The following is a 17,203-nucleotide window of genomic DNA, read 5'->3' on the forward strand; positions in this document are numbered from 1 at the left end:
CGAGCTGCTTTGTCGTGAAAACGACAAGTTGAAAGCAGCTCGCGCCAAGGAAGTATCTCAAGCGCGGGCTCTTCGGGAGGAGAACCAAAAGCTGTCCGCAGCTGCTGCGGAGAAGGAGAAGGCCTTCAAGGCCCTCGAGGTTGAGGTTCAAGCGCGACTCGAGGCCCGCTCCAAGGCTGCCCAAGCTGTTAACGAACAGCTTCGGCTGGCTAAGGAGACTGCGAGGAACGCAACCGAGAGGGCCACCAAGGCTGAAGCCGTTGCTGAGCCTTTACGCGTGGAGAATGAGGAGCTCAAGGCCAAATTAGAGGCTCTCCAACGTGCTCATGATGCCTTGGCGATGGAAGATGCCAAGAAGCTCCAGGAGATCTTGGACCAGAGGGGCGTGCTTGACCATACCGAGCGGAAGCTTAAGGGCGTCGAAGAGGCTGCCGCAAAGGAAGTTCTACTTGCCAACCTTAACAAAAGCGAAGCCGAACGTGCCTGCACCCAAGCTCAAGCCGCCCTTCAAGAAGCTCTGGTTGCCAAGGAATGGCTTCTTCGAGAAGCGTTGTCTCAGGTAAGTCTATCTTCATGTCTTCACGCTTTTCTTTGTAAATAGGGTGTTGACACTTGTATATTTTCTTATGTAGGTTGTGCATCGGGTCTTCTCAGAGACATCTTACGACGATGCAATGAGCGCAGCCCTCAACGCTTCTCACGAGGATGGGGAACGGGTCGGCTTCCTGCTTGGTCTAGGGTTTGTTGAGAAAGGCGTCCCGCCATCCAACTTCCCTTTGTACAATGTAGATACCGAAGCCATATATGACCAAGCAGTAAATCAATACGCCGCCTTCCCGCATCCGGTGGTGGAGAAGGTGAATGAAATTGCTGCTGCTGATGATGGGCTACCTATCCTTAAGGCTTACCTTGAACAGCCACGCTCTACTGACGGCGCTGGTCCAAGTGGAAGTGGCCCTGAAGCCTGATCCTGAAGATCCCTTCCCGCTGCTAGGATAGATTTAGTTTGTATAGATTTACTTTCTTGTAGGCGGGTAGTTACCCGGCCATTCTTGTAACGAATATTTATGAAATGTAAATCTTTGTGCGGCTAAGACCGCTTGATTCATTGGATTCCTTGCTTTATAAAAGTTATATGACTTACATACTTTAGTTTAAATTAGCAATTTTCCAAGTGTTTAGAATAAGTTAACCTTTGAACGTGGTAGATAGGTGTGAAGTTTTGCTTCCTCTTCCGTGATTGTGCGGGTAGGACCGTCACTTGCACGTAGTAGGATGGCTAAACTTTACCATCTGACCTGCGTGTAGGTTTTCCTCATCTTTGAGGATAAGTTAACCTTTGAACGTGGTAGATAATATGTGTGAAGTTTTGCTTCCTCTTTCGTGATTGTGCGGGTATGACCGTCACTTGCACTTAGTAGGATGGCTAAACTTTACCCATATCTGACCTGCGTGTAGGTTTTCCTCATCTTTTTTTTTTTTTTTTTTTAGGATAACCTTTGAACGTGGTAGATGATAGGTTGAAGTTTTGCTTCCTTGTTCGTGATTGTGCGGGTAAGACCGTCACTTGCACTTACAAGGATGGCTAAACTTTACTTACATCATACCTGCGTGTAGGTTTCCCTCATTGTGTTTATGCGGGTTTTGCCGCCTTCCACACGTAACGACTTACTTCTTCCCGTTTATGCGGTGAATACCGGCACCAGTGGGAAGTTCATAAGTATAAAGGTAAACACATTATGAAAGGAGAATCATTTCCATTAGAAGTGGCTCTAGGCCTTTTCTTTACAAGTTTTGGAATTGATCTACATATAACATTTGCGTAATTGAGCTCCATTCCATGTTCTTGGGATGGGAGTGCCATCGAGCCTTTCGAGCCGGTATGCGCCCTTTCCCAGGACTTCTTTGATAATGTATGGCCCTTCCCAGACCGGGGCCAGCTTTCCCGGGCGCTCTTGGTTTGAAGCCTCGTTGTTACGCAGTATGTAGTCTCCTATATTGAAGTTGCAGAGTTTTACCCGCGTGTTGTAGTACTTTTGCATTTGTCGTTTGTAGTTCTCTTCACGCACTGCGGCTAAGTCTCTGCGTTCCTCGGTTAGCATAAGATCAACCGTCTGTCCGCATCATTGTCTTCTGGCTGACTCAAGACCCTTGGTGAGGGTAGACCAATTTCGACCGGGACCATGGCTTCAGTGCCATAAGTGAGGCTGAACGGGGTTTCTCCCGTACTGGCCTTCTTCAGCGTTCTGTTTGCCCAAAGGACGTGCGGAAGCTCGTCCACCCAGCCAGATCTGTGTTCCGATAGTCTCTTCTTGATGCCTTCGACAATGCTCTTATTTGCTCTTTCCACCTCACCATTACCTTGCGGGTGTGCCACTGAGGTAAAGGTGTGGGTGATTTGAAGTTCTTTTAGCCACTGTTGTAGCTTCTTGTCAGCAAAGTTGGTGCCGTTATCGCTCACCAAATTCTGTGGAAGTCCAAAACGACAAATAATGAATTCCCAAATAAATTTTTTGATATGTTTCGCGGTTGTTTGGGCTAAAGGTTTTGCTTCTATCCACTTGGTGAAGTAGTCGATGGCTACCACTAGGAACTGAACATTTCCTGCTGCTGTAGGAAATGGGCCTGTCACATCGATGGCCCACTTCTGAAATGGCCATGAAGAAGTGACTGGAACCAGTTCATTCTTCGGGCGGTGCGTGTTGGGTGCGTAAAGCTGGCAAGATCTGCATTTTCTGATGTATGCCAGTGCATCCGTATGCATCCCCGGCCAAAAGTATCCCGCGTTGTTTAGCTTGGCTACAACAGCGCGGGGACCTGCGTGTACTCCACAGATGCCTTCGTGTACTTCCCTTAGGAGGTAGTCAGCATCTTGGTTGTCCACGCATCTTAAGAGTGGGCCAAGAAAGTTACGTCTGTAAAGGATGTCATTGACGAGTTGATAATTCAGTGCTTTACAGCGTAGTTTTCTTGCCTGTGTTTTTGACTCTGGTAGTGTTCCTGCTGCAAGGTAATTTATTATTGGTGTCATCCACGTTTCTGTACCGGTTTGGATGACACAAATTTCCTTGTGCAGGACTGATGGTGCTTCGAGGAGTTCAATGCGGATGTCCTTTCCCAAGTGGGTGAAGGCTAGTGATGCAAGCTTGCTTAACGCATCCGCAGATTTGTTTTCGCTGCGCTTGACGTGTATGACTTTACAATCATTAAAATCACGCATAAGGGTTTTTGCCTGGGCGAGGTACAGGTGTTGGAATACCGTATGCCCGAGACGCATAATCAGGTTAATGTGGCTAGCCGTGTTTGATCCAAGTCGGGTCATACCCAATAACGAGTTAGACACACACCAATTATGTATTTGTTGAGATATGATCTATAAAACAAATACAGAACACGACACATTCAGAAATCGGGTTTCTGAATAATTACTTGAAAGTGTTAAATAAATTAATTGGTTAATTTATTTATTCAAATAATTATTATTGGAATGATTATTTAACCATGTGTTCCTTTATAAAATGTTTTATAAAAGATGGGGTGTTTATATATTTTATAAGGTATAAAACATATGATAAAAACATGAGTCATACACACTCCATACACTTGGTCAAAGTTGGTAAGGTTTGTTGGAGGTTGAGTAAGGATCACTTGACTAAAACCTAACAAATGATTTGATTGAGATATGATCTCATTATATAAAAGGTTCAAGACTTTCAAGTAAAGAATAACAACAACAACTCTTCCTTTCTTTCTTTCTTTCTTGTTTACGGCAAAAGAAAAGGAAGGGCTCGGGTCTCGGGTTTTTCGTGTTCAAGCTTCCTAGCATAGCTCGGTGTGTGTTGGAGGCTCGGGGTATATTCCGTTTGAGGGTTTTCCTTTGAAAGTCTAGCATTCACATCATCATCTTCTTCAACCATCTACTAAACTCTTAAAGGGTTAAGAATGTAAGTGTTTACAAGCTTGATAGTTTAGCTTTTCCGTATCATTTGATCCTTGCTTCGGGTTTCTAGTAAATAGATTATTGGTAATCTTATAACATGAATAAACTAGGTTATTCATGAACATATACATATATAAACACATGGATACATATGTTTAGTTTGTAAATATCACGCTTCCGCCTTAATTGTGACTAGTCAAATGGTTAACTAAGCTTGTTAATTTCATAGAAACCCAACAAATGGCATCAAGAGCCGGGATACGGGAAACTAAGCTTCGGGTTCTCGGTTTTATATTTTTTCCCCTTGAAAGATTTTATACAAAAATTAACATGCATGATTTTTTTTGTATTTAATCTTGTTATTGTTTTTGGCTTGGTTCAAAAAAAAAAAAAAAAAAAAATTAAAACCGAGTAAATGGGCCGAAGCCCAATTCGGGTGAATTTGGGCCGAAGCCCACTTTAACATGGTTATTGGGCTAACCGGAAATTAAAGGGAAAAGCTTTATGGGCCGAAGCCCATTTTTGGTTAAATGGGCCGAGCCCATGAGTTTTTTAATTGGGCCGAAGCCCATGTGTTTTGCACATGTGGGCCGAAGCCCATAATCTAGTTATTGGGTCAAGCCCAAATGGGTTGGGCTAGGCCCGATAAAGTCAAGGGGTTTTGGAACGGGTTCCTAAAACATAACGGGTTATGTTTGTTAAAACTAGACCGAGCCGTAGACCAAAGTGGATGTTTGTTTGTGGTTGATGTTGTGATTGTAGTTAATTATTCAAATTTTCGGTTTGTAATAATTAATTAGGGGCTATTTTGTAATTATTTATTCATATGGGTATGTAATAAATAGGTTATTTGTAATATCTTTATTTTATAGAAAAAATGTATTAGGACATTTGATTTTGTAAAATTAAAGAAGATTGCAAAATTGGAAGTTTGGGCCTAATTGGGCCGGGTATGGTGATAATGGGTCTCACAAGCCCATTAAAGGGATTCAAGCCCAAAAGGACCTAAGCCCACCAATTAAGCCCAAATGGAAGCTTATGGAAGCTAAGGCCCAAGTTCAAGCCCAATGGATCACAACGGGGTTGAAGAAGATGCTCGAAGCATTTGGATGCGGGATCGAGTGGGAGCTACAACATCCATGTGTCATGTGTCCCTTAGGATCGGACCTAAGACACACACTTGTTTCGGCTAACAAGTGTGGTCTAACTTAGTGGCTCGTGTCTAGTATAATTGTGTATGCTTGTTAATTAATTGATTGTTTGATTGTGTGGTTGTTAGATATTAGGATATCAACTTCGTCACATAGAATTAATTAACAAAGCATAAAACGGGTTCTAATAATTATCGGTAATTACGTGACACATAGTTTAATAAAATGGATTTATTAACTAGCCGTCTCACGCCCATAATAAAATGGTTTTATTATAAATTAGAATTTTGAAAATGGTTTCAAAATATCATGTTACTAAATGCATGTTAGTACATGATTTAAAGTTTTACAACTAGAATTATTAAAACTAAAAATCCCTTTTAAAATTAAGGATAATAAGTTAAACACCATCCTTTTGTATAACGCTTAACATATTAGTAAGCTCTTAGTGGGAAAAAGGTCACCTAACCGCATAGAGTAAATTAATATGTTAAGGTAATATTGGCATATAAATGGGAAAAAGGTCACCTAACCGTTTGAATGTTAATATTACAAGTTGATACAAGTAGGACGACTTAAATTAGAACCATGTGAAGAGGGTCACCCAAGCATGGGGTCTAATAGGTGTTGATGGGATAAACATGCCGACACGAAATATGATTTCGAACCGGTCCCATAAACTCTAGAAGTTGCAAAAGGGTTTGCAATTGTTATGAATAACTACCTTGATAAATCGACAATGGGAAAAAGGTCACCTAACCGGAGTCGGGTTTATCGTTGGATTCTAGATTTTAATTATTAATTATATTTGGTATATATATAAAAGGGTATTAATAATTAAAAAGGTAAAACACTAAAATGAACTTAATTAAAATTCTGCAGATGGCCGCACACGTCGACGACAACATAATCCCTAACGTCCAAAATGTCTCTCTCCGATCTATTCTCGCTAAAGACCGTCTTAACCACAATAACTTTTCGGATTGGTTCCGAAATTTAAGGATTGTTCTAAAACAAGAAAAATTATATCATGTTTTGGAAACACCTATCCCCGAAGAACCGGAAGAGGGTAGTGAGGTCGAATATATGAATTGGGTCAAACTTACGGAAGATTCCATTCAAGTGTCATGCCTCATGTTGGCGACTATGGTTCCCGAAATCCAAAAGGATTTCGAAAACCATAATGCGTACGACATGATTACTCAACTTAAGGAAATGTTCCTTAAGCAATCAAGAGTTGAAAGGTTCGAAACGGTTCGAGCCTTGCATGCATGTAGAATGGATGATAATCAACCAGTTTCAACTTATGTACTTAAGATGAAAAGTTACATTGATCGCCTCGCCAAGCTCAATTGTCCCATCTCAAAAGAGTTAGCAACGGATTTGATCCTTAACTCTTTGTCGAAAAGGTTCGACACTTTCGTGTTAAATTATAACATGAACGGGTGGGACAAAACCATTGGAGAACTTCACTCAATGCTTAAAACAGCCGAGGCGAGCATGGGCAAAAGGGTTTTACCCATGTTTGCGATCAATGAAGGTAGATCCAAGAATCGGTCTCAACCCAATCCTAAGGCTAAGGTAGCAAAAAGAAAGGGTCCCCCAGTGCATCTTAAGGGTAAGGGCAAATCACCGGTTATGGCAAAGAAACAAAAGGTTATGGAACCGAAGGGCCATAAGGATGATCCTTGTTTTGGTTGTGGGGAGACCGGACACTGGAAACGCAATTGTCCGGTCTACCTAAAAGAGCTAAAAGACAAGAGGAATGCGGCGCATACCTCGGGTAATGTCTTTATGATTAATGTTGAGCTAAATCTTATTTCTTCTAACACATGGGTATTGGATACCGGATGTGGAACTCATATTTGCAATTGGTTGCAGGGGTTCAAAAAGAATGAAGACTTAAAGAAGGGCGAAGTGAATCTTTTCATGGGCAACGGTGCAAGGGTGCACGTGGTCGCTAGAGGAGACTTCACTTTATCGCTTCCAAGTGGTTTGGAAGTTATTTTGAGAAATGTTTTGTATGCTCCTAGTTTGACTAGGAACATTATTTCTGTGCACCTTCTTAGACAATGTAATTTTGACTTTAAATTTGTGAGATCAGAAATGCATGTATCATCTAATGGTATCTTTTATTTTAAAGCTGTACCAAACAACGGTATTTATGAATTGGTTCATGATAATACCTTAAATAGCTCATTATATCAAACTTCTACTAAAAGACTCAAAAAGGATTTGAGTGATTCCTACATTTGGCATTGTCGCCTTGGACACATAAACAAGAATCGTATAAATACTCTCCAAAAGAAAGGTCTTTTGAAAACAAACGAGTTAGGTTCGTTTGATGAGTGTGAATCTTGTATTCAAGGCAAGATGACCAAAGAGCCTTTCAAAGGTACAAATGAAAGGGCTAAGGATTTGTTAGGTATCATACATACGGATGTATGCGGACCTTTCAAGCCAACTAGTAGGAATAGTGAAAGGTACTTCATTACCTTTACCGACGATTTTAGTCGATATGGGTATGTTTATCTAATGAAACACAAACATGAAGCCTTTGAAATGTTCAAAGAATTTCAAAATGAAGTACAAAATCAGCTCGACCGAACAATCAAGGTACTCCGCTCCGATAGAGGAGGCGAATACCTAAGTGATGCTTTTCAAAGTCATCTTAGAGATTGTGGAATTATTTCACAGCTCACTCCTCCTGGAACTCCTCAACATAACGGAGTATCCGAGAGGAGGAATCGAACACTGTTGGACATGGTTCGATCAATGATGGCACGAAGCTCACTACCCGCCATCATTTTGGGGATATGCGCTACTCACAGCGGCTCGTATTTTGAATATGGCCCCGACCAAAAAGGTGGATCGAATACCCTATGAAGTGTGGCATGGAAAGGTTCCATCCTTTTCATATTTAAGGGTATGGGGATGCATAGTTTATGTTAAACGTGACACCCCAAATAAACTTGAGGCTCGATCCATCAGGTGTATCTTCATAGGATACCCAAAGGATGATATAGGATATATATTCTATGATCCTAGTGAACAAAAAGTGTTTGTTTCACGCAAAGGATACTTCTTAGAAACTAGGTTCCTTATGGAAGGACCTAGTGAAAAGAGAGTGGAACTTGAAGAGGTTCAAGAATCACTGGATGATACACAGTTGGTCGATACTAGCTTTCAACACGAGGATGTTGAAGGTGATCAAATGGTTGATCATACACACGTTGCTCGCAGATCTAATAGGATTAGTCGACCTCCCAAGAAATATGGATTTCTTGTGGATGATTGCTACTTGGTCGATTCGGATGAACCGATCTCCTACAAAGATGCTATGTCACAACCTGATTGTGACAAGTGGCTTGAAGCCATGAGCGCCGAGATGCAATCCATGCACGATAACCAAGTTTGGGAATTGGTTGATCGTCCACTTAACTCCAAAATGGTTGGATGTAAGTGGGTCTTCAAGAAGAAGACCGATATGCATGGAAATTTAGATACTTACAAAGCTCGACTTGTCGCAAAAGGTTTCACGCAAACTCAAGGGATTGATTATGATGAAACCTTCTCGCCGGTTGCGATGCTTAAGTCGATCAGGATATTATTTGCCATTGCAGCTCATTTTGATTATGAGATATGGCAAATGGATGTCAAGACCGCTTTTCTAAATGGATATCTTGAGGAAGATGTCCATATGGTTCAGCCTGAAGGTTTTGTCGATCCATCTAATCCTGATAAAGTATGTAAGTTAAGGAAATCAATCTACGGGTTGAAACAAGCATCACGGATGTGGAATCATCGTTTTAATGAAGAAATCAAAGCGTTTGGTTTCGTCCAAAACGGTGATGAGGCGTGTGTGTATAAATGGGCTAGTGGGAGTATAATCATGTTCCTTATTTTGTATGTCGATGATATACTTTTATTTGGAAATGATATACCAAGTATGGAAAGCGTTAAAACGTGGTTAAGTAGTCGTTTCTCAATTAAGGATCTTGGAGAAGCGACATATATCTTGGGAATAAAGGTCTATAGGGATAGAAAAAGGAAATTGATCGGACTTAATCAAAGTGCATACATTGATAAAATCCTAAAAATGTTCAGGATGGAAAACTCTAAGAAAGGTTTGGTACCTATTCCTAGAGGAACCGTGTTAAGCTCATCCCAAAGTCCTAGCTCTAAGGAAGAGCAGGATAGGATGAAGCATGTTCCTTATGCTTCGGCAATAGGATCTATTATGTATGCAATGATGTGCACTAGACCGGACGTCTCGTATGCTTTAAGCATAACGAGTAGATACCAGCACAACCCAGGTGACAGTCATTGGATGGCTGTCAAGAATATATTAAAGTACCTTAGAAGGACTAAGGATATGTTTTTAATATATGGGTCTGGTGAGGAGGAACTCGTCGTAAAGGGTTACGTGGATGCGAGTTTCCAAACTGACCGAGATGATTCTCGATCACAGTCGGGATATGTCTTCATTTTGAATGGAGGCGCTGTCTCTTGGAAGAGTTCGAAGCAGGATGTTGTCGCGTTATCCACTACAGAATCTGAGTACATCGCCGCTTCAATGGCAGCCCAAGAGGCTGCATGGATGAAAAAGTTCATCATGGATCTAGGGATTATCTCTACCATTCAGGAGCCCCTAGAGATATTCTGTGACAATGAAGGTGCTATTGCACAGATCAAGGAGCCTCGTGCTCATCAGAAAACGAGGCACATTGAGCGCAGATTCAACTACATAAGGGATGAAGTTGAAAAGAGAAAGATATGTATTCATAAAGTTCATACCGATCAAAATATTGCGGACCCACTCACGAAGCTCCTCGATAGGCCAAAGCATGAGGGTCATGTTTGTGCATTAGGACTTCGGTATTCTAGTGAGTGGATTTAATCTGTATTTAGTGTTTGTATAAGAACGAATGTAATGGGGATCTCATGAAAATTAATTATGTTTTAATTATTCAATGAGTTATGTTCTATATTTGCATGTTTAATCCATGAATGACTTATGTTGTTCTAAACGTCCGTAGTCGATCATACTTGTGGGAACAAGTATGAAGTTAAGACTATTATGAACTCGGATTGGTTGATATTCATGTGATGAATATAGGGCATAGGTTTGCCACCAAGGTTCATAGATATTTGTGGGATACAAATATTGGACATGATCCGCTCTCAAGGATCACTGCATGGAGTTAGTGCAATTGATCATAAGTAATCCTTGAGTAAAGGCGAGTATCATTGTGTCCTTTGACCTGAGATGCATATCGGATCTGGTTTTTCATCAAGTCTGATATCTTGACTCTATTCTTTGTTATTTCGGTAACACGATGACGTGTAAGAAAGAGCTCAGATATTATATGAGATGTCAACGAGGATGTATGCAGTCAAGATGGGATTTGTTCCTCTTATGTGTTGAGAGTTTAGATGTCTAAGGCCTGTTAAGTTAAATCGTTGAGAGAATGATCACTCTGTGTCTCTTCGATTTGACAGGACATCTAGTAACAAAGGGATGTAATGATAAGACTTACCTATATCATATCAAGTATGGACTTGAAGGGGATGATGTTATTGAATGGCACTTAGTCAAACACACTAGGGGTGGTGACCTGTTGTTAGGCGGTATTCACCATTAGCATTAACTTCCTATGAGTCTCGTGCAAGTGGGAGATTGTTGGAATACCGTATGCCCGAGACGCATAATCAGGTTAATGTGGCTAGCCGTGTTTGATCCAAGTCGGGTCATACCCAATAACGAGTTAGACACACACCAATTATGTATTTGTTGAGATATGATCTATAAAACAAATACAGAACACGACACATTCAGAAATCGGGTTTCTGAATAATTACTTGAAAGTGTTAAATAAATTAATTGGTTAATTTATTTATTCAAATAATTATTATTGGAATGATTATTTAACCATGTGTTCCTTTATAAAATGTTTTATAAAAGATGGGGTGTTTATATATTTTATAAGGTATAAAACATATGATAAAAACATGAGTCATACACACTCCATACACTTGGTCAAAGTTGGTAAGGTTTGTTGGAGGTTGAGTAAGGATCACTTGACTAAAACCTAACAAATGATTTGATTGAGATATGATCTCATTATATAAAAGGTTCAAGACTTTCAAGTAAAGAATAACAACAACAACTCTTCCTTTCTTTCTTTCTTTCTTGTTTACGGCAAAAGAAAAGGAAGGGCTCGGGTCTCGGGTTTTTCGTGTTCAAGCTTCCTAGCATAGCTCGGTGTGTGTTGGAGGCTCGGGGTATATTCCGTTTGAGGGTTTTCCTTTGAAAGTCTAGCATTCACATCATCATCTTCTTCAACCATCTACTAAACTCTTAAAGGGTTAAGAATGTAAGTGTTTACAAGCTTGATAGTTTAGCTTTTCCGTATCATTTGATCCTTGCTTCGGGTTTCTAGTAAATAGATTATTGGTAATCTTATAACATGAATAAACTAGGTTATTCATGAACATATACATATATAAACACATGGATACATATGTTTAGTTTGTAAATATCACGCTTCCGCCTTAATTGTGACTAGTCAAATGGTTAACTAAGCTTGTTAATTTCATAGAAACCCAACAACAGGGCCATTGTGTCGTTCACAGCCGTGTACGTCCCATTTATTTGGTTGGCCACCAGCATGGAATCCACGTGGGCTTCCAAGTTTTTCACTCCCATCTTACGCGCAATTCTCAATCCGGCCAAGAATGCTTCGTATTCGGCTTCGTTATTCGTACTTGGAAAATCCAACCGAATAGCGTAAGTATATTCTTGGCCTGCTGGGTTGGTTAATTTTAACCCTGCGCCTGAACCCTCGTTACTGGCTGCTCCATCAGTGTAGAGTCGCCAGACATCATTGATGTCCTGTGCTGGGGAAGGTTGAGCCTCCTCCTGGCACTCTTTCTCCCGCGAAGCGGGGACTTCTGCAATAAAATCGGCCAGGACCTTGCCTTTTATGGCTGGTCTTGGCTTGTACTTAATTGCATATTCTCCCAATTCAATTGCCCATTTGGCTAGACGTCCCGATAATTCGGGTTTGCCTAGAACGTTTGAGAGTTTGAAGTTGGTGAGAATGGTGATTGGGTGGCCCTGGAAATATCGTCTTAACCTGCGTGAAGCGTGTATAAGTGCTAAGACCAATTTTTCGAGGGTAGAGTACCGGGTTTCTACGTCTGTTAGTATACGGCTAACATAATAGATTGGCATCTGGATGCCTTTTCGTTCTATTAGCAGGACTGCCCCGGTTGCTCTATCTGTTGCGGAAAGGTATAGGATTAACTCCTCTCCCGCTTGTGGTGCTGTAAGTGTTGGGAGTTCGATCAGGCGTGACCGAATCTCCTGAAAAGCTGCTTCCGCTTCTGGTGTCCAGCGGAAGTGCGTTTTCTTTAAGCAGTTTCTCAATGTTGACACGAAAGGAAACGACTTATCCGCATGGTTTGCCAAAAAGCGATTAAGTGCGACTAGTCGTCCATTCAGTGTCTGAGCCTGTTTGATGGTGGTAGGTGATTCCATTTTAACAATGGCTTCGACCTTTTCAGGGTTCGCTCTGAAGCCATCTTTAGTAACAATGACTCCCAAGAACTTCCCTTCTTCCATCCCAAATGAACACTTGCTCGGGTTGAGCTTCATGTTTATCTTTCTGAGCGTGTTGAAAGTTTCTTCAATGTCTTTCAACATCGCTTCTGGCTCGGGGCTTTTGATGACCAAATCATCCATATAGACTTCCAAGTTTCTCCCGATTTGGGCATGAAACTCTTTGTCCATCAGTCGTTGGTACGTGGACCCTGCATTCTTAAGTCCGAATGGCATCATTTTATAACAAAATGTACAATCGGGCGTCCGAAATGCGGTTTTGTCCTGGTCATCTACGGCCATGTGGATTTGATGGTACCCCTTATACGCATCCACGAAGCATTTAAGGCGAAATGGTGCCAACGAATCCACCTTAAGATCAATTTCTGGTAACGGATAACAATCTTTGGGGCATGCTTTGTTCAAATCTTTGAAATCTATGCACATGCGCCATTGTTTGTCATTCTTCGGTACCATTACGGGATTTGCAACCCATGTTTGATATCTACTAACGCGTACGATGCCTGCGTCTAGGAGTTCCTTGACTTGGGTTCTACACGCGTTAGTTTGTTCAGGCCCCATTACTCTGCGCTTTTGTACGACTGGCGTAACAGCCGGATCGCACTTGAGCTTATGCTCCGCCTTACTTCGGGGTACACCAGTCATGTCAGCTGGTGCCCACGCAAAGATGTCAGCGTTTTTCTGCAGTAAGCGTTTGAGTAGGGTGCGGGTGGGATCAACGATTGTTGGTCCAATGGTAACGGCCTGGTCGGGGTATTTGCCATTGAAGGCCCATTTTTCCGGTTCGGTGATGGTTGGTTTAGCCATTTTCGGTTTGGGTTTAGATGAGACAGATGCGATGCATACCTGGGGAATGCCAGTGATCATCGCTACACCCTCAGCTGTTGGCCATCCCATCATGCCGTGGACTGAAGATACCACGGCGTTGAATCTTGCCATCCCGTCTCTTCCGAATAGGATGTCGTACGTGTGGTGTGGCTTTTTCATCACGACAAAATCCACGTCTTCTGTGCGTGAATGATTCCCATCGGTAAGAGTAACGGGGAAAGATAGGATACCCAGGGGGGTTTCTGTACTGCCGTCAAACCCTTCCATTGAAGCGTAGACCGTTTCCAAGCGTTCTTTGTCTTCATCATCCAGCTTGTCAAAGAACTGCCTGTACATCACTGTCGACGAAGCGCCGTTGTCAGCAAGAGTGCGGGAAGTGATGTAATGCCCCAGCTGGCTTTTGATGACGATGGGGCCTTCTTTGCTGGGGCCTCCTGGCACTCGCGGGAAGCGCACCTCAGCTTCCTTCCACGCGCATGGTTCTGTCACTCGTCTTTTTCTTCCTCTGACCTTGCCATGAACCATGTTGATGCTGATGTCGACGGGCTTTCGTCCGTTACCTCTGTACCGGTTGTCATTCCTTCCTCCCTTCTTGATTGATGCCACGAGATGTGCAAGTCTTCCATCCTTGACAAATGTCTCAACAATATCCTTCAAGGATGTGCACTCTTCAGTACCATGACCCTTTGTCCCGTGGAAATCACAGGATTTGCTTTGATCCGCATTAGGTTTCTGCCGGATCAATGGGGCTTTTGGCCATGGCAATTTTTCCGTGGCAAATATCTCCGTGACGCTCTTGGTGAGTGGCGTCCACCGGTGTTTTCGGTTTGAAGGGTGTGTGTTGTCCCTTCCGCCAACAAGAGGGCGAGAGCTGGATGAGGTGTCAAAGTTTACCCTTGACTGCCAAATACCTAGCCGCCTCTTTTTGTTCTGCCGGGCGGTCCTAACGTTGTTCTCCCTTGTCCTCTGCGTGTAGAGGTGTGTACTCTGGGGAAGATCTCTTCCCAGCTGCTTCTCCGTCTCGGCAAAGCGCTTGGCTGCCGTCATGATGGCATCCCATGTGGATGGCATGCCGTCCTTACCCGTCAATGTGCGGATAAGCTCTGGGTACTCGGCGCCCTGGATGAAAGCGGCGCGAACAAGATCTTCACTTATGTTGCCCAGACTCAGCTTCTTGGAGTTGAAGCGGGTGATGAAGTCTAGTAAAGATTCATCCTCCTCTCTAACGCAGTTGAGGATCGTCCACTGCTCTTCAGTATACTTCCTCTGCTGGCTGAAGTGCTGGCTGAACTTGTTCTGAAAGTCCGCCCAGTCATATATGTGGTGGACCGGTAAACGATCGAACCATGCCCTGGCTGCTCCGACCAGAGTCATCTGGAACATGTAACACCACGTGGGTTCCGTCCAGTTACTGACGGTAGCCCCCGCAATGAACCTGTTCAAATGGTCGTCTGGGTCGGATAGACCATCATAAGTGCCAATGTTGGACATTTGTTTGGCACTTCTCGGGGCGATTGCTTCCGCAATGTCCCTTGCAAATTTTGACTTTCCTGCATTCGTAGCAGTTGGTCTAAAGGTTTTGGAGAAGTCACGCGGGTTTCTCTCCGCATTTGTTGGTTTAAAGGCTTCCCCAAAATTCCTTTTTGGCTGGGAGTCCGTTTCCTTACGCTTCCCTTTCGCCTTATGGCGAGGGTTTGCGTCGGTATCGGACTCCTCCCTCTCGTCGTCTGAGTACTCGCCCTCGCTGTTCATAATGAGGTGTTGGCGAGTACTGCCGAATTCGTCAGCCTGTTGAACTGAACGCAAGCGTTCGTCCAATTCAGCTTGGAACTCTTTCTGACGTGCTTCGGCCCAAGCCTTCACTTGATCTAGTGTTTGGCGAGGGACCCTCGTTCGTTTTTCCAGCCGGGTATCGGTGAACCCCAGTGGAATATTTACTGCACTTGCCCCGGCTTGGGTAGTCGGGGTAGTGTTCGTAAGGATTGTATAACCGTCGGTGTTCCCCCCAGTTGCTGGGGTTGTTACCGGGGTTTCTTGGTCGGTTACTGGCCTTTGGACCGGAGTAACGTTAACCATTTCTTCAGAAAATTTGAAAAAACTAAATTAGTTCTAGCTTTTATGCACGGATGGCGCCAATGAAGAAACACTAAGTGACCCGGTGCAGATTATAGATAATCTGGGGGTTAAGTAATGTTTCCCACGAGAATGAGGTCCAACAGAGACGGTTGTTCTTCAGGGGACCTGCAAAACAAACACCGTAAGCTCGTCACTGAGAAGGGGGGGGGGGGGTTCCTCCTTGTGACCACCCTCCGGCGTGAGAATCATACTAGATTGCTCTGAATATAAGTGTATATTAAGAGATTGCTAGATAACAGGATAGCAGATGATCTTACCATTCCAAGATGTTGGAGTATTTATAGCCGAAGGTAGGTTTCCTAGAAGGTACAGCCGGCTGAATAGTATTCCTGTTCTACCAACAGTGGACTATGCACAGGCCATACTGGTTGGTGGATAGGTTACGGCCAACAGTAACAAAGTCGGCTGCACTATTCCACCAACTGTAGATTATGCACGTCCCACCTACTGTGGATTATACGCAGGCCATGCTGGTTGGTGAATAGGTTACGGCCAACAGTAACACTATTCTACCAACTGTAGGCTGCGCACGCCCCTCAGTAAGAGTTGGTGAGTAGGCAGCGGCTAATAGTGACAAACAGTACTAGAGGGTGCTCCTCCTCGTACTGTTGTCGGTGAGCTGTCACCCTGTGATTGGCTCATGGGCTGTTCTGGTCAGATTGTCTGTCCTATCCATACCTTGGTAGGTATAGTACAAAAGATCTTTCAGAATCATACGGACTGGCTCATTTTGGCGGGATTGTTCCCGCCTTGCTCATTCCTTCATGTGACTACTGAAGTAGCTATTGTCTTGTGCGTGTAGCCCTGCTGTCTGCGGGTAGCCTTCCCTGATGGCTTGTATCCGCAACTGCGGGAACAGGCGGGGTACTTCACCATTGGGAGGCTTTCCCTGCGTGTACAGCTTGCGTACTGCGCGTAAGGTTCTCTGAGCATGGTGGGTCCTGCGGGAGCAGATGGCCTTTGCGCAGACGTCCCTGTTCAAGGTGAGTCTTGCGGGACCAACTGGGCTCTGCTGGGACCTACCTCTTCATTAACTGATATGGAGTGTAATATATGTAGAATTCTTGTACAGTACTAAAATAACACTGTAAAATCCCAATTATATAGACAATCATTCTGATTTCATGTTGAGCTTAATGATGATGTTACGCTATGACTGTTGGTTTGTGTGTGATGGTGGGAGTTAGGCTGAGGGTGTGGGGGGCGCGAGAGGGGGCGCGAGTGGGGGCGCCAGCCAATAATATTGTGACGTGTGGCAGAGAGAGAAACTTGATAAGATGGGTGTTGGTAGTGGTGATAGCGCCCCGGGCTATGGTGTGGAGGGGCGCGAGAGGGGGCGCGAGCGGTTTATTTTTTTATTTTTTTATAAATGTATTAAAAAAACGTATTATTAAAAAAACAAGAAATTATTTAAAAAAACACAAATTTTTTTGAAAATTCATATAATAAAAAAAACATACTAAAAATTAAACAAACAATAATATTTAATAATAAAACTAATCTAATACAAGATCCTCTGGTCGC

This window comes from Bidens hawaiensis, unplaced genomic scaffold (genome assembly GCF_021521415.1).
Source record: "Bidens hawaiensis isolate Kalapana, Puna unplaced genomic scaffold, B.hawaiensis_p1.1 tig00013428_1, whole genome shotgun sequence".
NCBI classification, from domain to species: Eukaryota; Viridiplantae; Streptophyta; class Magnoliopsida; order Asterales; family Asteraceae; genus Bidens; species Bidens hawaiensis.